Source organism: Moschus berezovskii, chromosome 4 (genome assembly GCF_049115385.1).
Source record: "Moschus berezovskii isolate FMDL1 chromosome 4, NW_MosBer_1.0, whole genome shotgun sequence".
Classification (NCBI taxonomy): domain Eukaryota; kingdom Metazoa; phylum Chordata; class Mammalia; order Artiodactyla; family Moschidae; genus Moschus; species Moschus berezovskii.
The window spans coordinates 69,609,160-69,613,247 of NC_142463.1; the positions used below are offsets into that span (position 1 = coordinate 69,609,160).

The following is a 4,088-nucleotide window of genomic DNA, read 5'->3' on the forward strand; positions in this document are numbered from 1 at the left end:
GGTTGTCTTAAGAACACCTCAAAATTAGAATGTCCAAAACCAGCTTATCTCCTTCCCAAAGCCCCTTCCAGTGCTCCCTTTCCCAGTAAAGGTACTCTCATCCTCGCAAGTGCCCTACAAGTGAAAAACCTGGCAGTCATTCCTGACTCTACTCTCTCCCTCAATCATCACATCACTAAGTCTATTCTCTCTACCTCTTAGATATAGATGGCTGTCTGTTTGTTTCACTGTCCTCACTGATACCCTCATAAAGCATGACTTTCATATTGTCTCCCGACATTTCGTCTACTGCTTTCCCACCTAATCCAGAATCCACAGAGCAGTCAGAAAATGCAAATCCATCTATGTCATTACCTTATTTAAAGCCCTTCAAAGCCTTCCCACTGCCCTTCGGAAAAATTCCAAACTCTTTACCAAGCTGTCTGCTTATCACTCTCCTATTTCCAGTCCTTTTGAAACTTTCTTTTGCCAGGACACTCTATCCAAGCAACTGCTTACCTTTTACATTTTCCTATTTGTTGTTCCCTGGGCCTGCAATGCTTTGCTCTCTTTTTTTTTTTCACCTAACTATACTTAGTCATTCTTATGGTCTCATTTAGAAGTCACATCCTCATTGCAACCTTCTCAACCCCCTACTCTAGGTCCAAGAACCATGGATAAGGGAGAAAGAAGAAAGGGTGGGGAGAAAAAAATATGATCAGATTTGCCTTGTGAAAATCACTTTGGGTGATGTGTGGAGAACAGATAGGAAAGAGGTGAGAACAGTTGTTTCCAGTAGTAAAATGGTAAGAAGGCTATTGCAGAGATCTAGCTGAGGGATATTAGCTTGAATCAGGGAGGTGGTAATAGAAATGGAGAGAAGGTAATGCTGTCAGAGATATTTTGGACATGAAATCAATAGGCTTTGATATCGCAACATATGAGGAGAGTGATGCCTCCCTACTCCTCTGGTTTCCACGAAGAGGTATTTTCCTTAAAATTTCCTGGCTTCTTGCCTCATCTCATACTCCTTTCACATGATTGATGAGTTTGGGTGAGTAACTGGGCTTGCAAGTTTCAGCCTTTCCTCTTTTCTCTTTAAGCCTGGACTGCCTTCAGGGAACATGGGCTCTTGGTCTGCAGAGGGGCAAGTTTTTTTATAAAGAGCCTGTCCTTGTAAGGAGAGGGCTCCAGGGCTCTGGTGCTATCAGGGACAGGGTAGGTAAATCTTCCTAATGCTGGAGTTTGGAAACTCATTTTTGCCACACACTTATACCACATTCTTCAGTCTGGCCTTCATCAGTAGGAAAGCTGACACATTGATTTCTATTTTCCTTACTCTTATTTCTTAATTTATTCAGAGCTCAGATGGGGGTTGAAGGAGAGGGGAGACAATGAACAATGATGACTTAGATTTCCAGGTTATACAACTGCATGGATTATAGTGCTATTCTTTCCTTCCTTCTATTTTTCTCCTTTTTCAGATGGGGCAGTAAGAACTCACACATTCAGAATCTGGAGCAAGCAAAGTTTGAGATAACTTTAAGAAGAGATATGGAAATGTCAAGTTGACAGTTGTACATACAGATCTGAGGCTCAAGGATGCAGCCTGGGCTGGCGATAGACATTTGAGAGCTATCAGCAAGTAGATCACTATTATAGTGAGTTTGAGGAGGATAAATCCAGTTTCACAGTACCTGCCACCTATTCAAGGCCCTGGTTTGGGCAGCAGATCTGATGCAGGATATAGACAAACCAGCATTAATGGCAGGATGGATACCTTTCTAGAATAATTCTGTTTCCAAGAAGATCTGTCCATCAGTGATGAAAATTATATTCCTTGGAATGTAAGCAGACACATCACCAGTTTGTGTTTCTGTGACTGGTAAAGCGGTCAAGGAGCAGCCACCAAAAGCATCATCATTCATTTCAGCTGCTCTCTAGCAGACTGGAGTATAGGTAGAAGACATCACCAGGATAGGCATCATGACAAGTGGGTCAGCAGAACAGCAGAGACATCGATGATAAACAACAGCCTGTTTGGATAAGTCGTCATAAGTGATCAAAGCATGTTCGCCATTATCCCTAAAATATTCTCCCATGGGACATCCAAAATAAGAAACCAGGTACTGAAGTGGGCAACATCTGAAGCAGTAGCTGACACCACAATGGTGTACTTAATAGTATATGCATCTGTAAGTGTCTTTATTAATTGTGGATCTCTTTTGACCAATGGCAATGTAGATGCAGTATAGCTTCTCCTTTTCATTATTTCCATTGTTGAATCATTTCTAGTTAATGATTGTGTCAATAGCAATGACGTTTTGCCAGTCTGTTGGTCACCAATAATCAGCTCATGCTGACCATGACCAATCAGCACCAAGCTGTCCACAGCCTTATGCCAGTTTGCATTGGTTCCCACACAGAGATTTGAGGAATGATCCTAGGGGCTTTCAGGCCAATTTGCCTTTGGACCTTGGAACCAACTGGACCCCTTCCATCAATGTCATTACCAAGGGCATCTACTATAGGATCCAACAGCTCCTCACCAACTGGAACATCTACAATAGCTCCCAGTTCTCATCACAGTATATCCTTCCTTTATTAGTTTATCATTTCCAAACACAACACCACCAATATTATCAGCTTCCAAGTTCAGAGACATACCCTTTAACCTGAATAAAACCCTACCACTTCTTTTGCTTGAACATTTCTTAGTCCATGTACATGGACAGTATTGTCACCAATATGTAAAACTTGCCCAGTCTCTTCAAGATCAACAGAGGCATCAGCTGCAAGAATATGCTCTTCAAGAAGAGAGGACACCTCAGCAATGCCAGTAGTCTGAAGACGAGAACAAGAAGCATGAAGGCTCCTTGCAGCAATGAAGGATCACCCCAGAGCATGTTTGGAGACCAGCTCAGTCTGCCAAGGGAGGGCCAGGCCCACCGCTGTAGTGACCCACACAGACAACATCCTTGGCTGCTCCTTCTCAAGTGCCTCCTCTGGACTTGCAGCCTAGAGACCGACTATATAGTAACTTTAAAGAAACTGCTAAATTGTTCCAAAGTAGTGTGTGATGGCTCCAGTTTTTTCAAATCCTTTTTAACACTTGCTATTGTCAGTTTTCTGCTTTAGCCATTCTGGTGAGTGTGTGGCAGTATATCATTGTGATATTAATTTGCACTTGAAGGATTGGGGGCGGGAGGAGAAGGGGACGACAAAGAATGAGATGGCTGGATGGCATCACCGACTTGATGGACATGAGTTTGGGTGAACTCCGGGAGTTGGTGATGGACAGGGAGGCCTGGCGTGCTGTGATTCAAGGGGTCGCAAAGAGTCGGACACGACTGAGCAACTGAACTGAACTGAACTGAATATGGCTAATGGTTCTGGGCACCTTTTCATGTGTTTATTCAGTCTGTACATCTTCTTGAGTGAAGTGATTATTCAAACCTTTTGCCCATGTTTTGTGTTGAATTATCTTTGTTGTTGAGTTGTAAGAGTTTTTATGTATTTTGGATACAACTCCCTTATGAAACATATGTCTTACAAATAATCTCTCTCAGTCTATGGCTTGTCTTTTTAATTTTTAAATGGTGCCCTGAGAAAAGCAAAAAATTTTAATTTGGATAACTTGAAATTTATCCATTTTTAAATTTTATTATTTGTGCTTTTAGTGTCATATCTAAGAAATTATTGCTTACTCAAGGTTACAAATTTTTTCTCATGTTTTCTTCTAAAAGTTCCAGAGTTTTAGCTCTTATAGCTAGGTCTATTATATATTATAGACTGATATATTTTGAGTTAAGTTTTGTGTGTGAGTAAGAATCAAAATTTTGTTTTGTTTGCATAAAGATTTCCAACTATACTAGTACCATTATTTGAAAAAAAAAATTTTTTGTTTCCTATTGATTTAGTTCAGCACCTTTGTAAAAAAAAAAAAAATCAGTTAACCTATGTCTAATTGTGACTTTCTATTTTGTTGCATTGATCTGGATGTCTATCCTTATGCTGAAACCATATTGTTATGATTACTGTAGCTTCATAGTATCATCCTGAAATAAAGTGTGAAAGTCTTCCAACATGTTTTTTATTTTTCAAAATTG

At 40.4% G+C, this 4,088-nt stretch overlaps 1 pseudogene; it reads right to left on the reverse strand.

Moving 5' to 3' along the window:
- Positions 1-1,537: 1,537 nt before the first annotated feature.
- On the reverse strand, positions 1,538-3,885 carry LOC129540382 (ATP synthase F(1) complex subunit alpha, mitochondrial pseudogene; annotated as a pseudogene).
- Between the last annotated feature and the right edge of the window lie 203 nt (positions 3,886-4,088).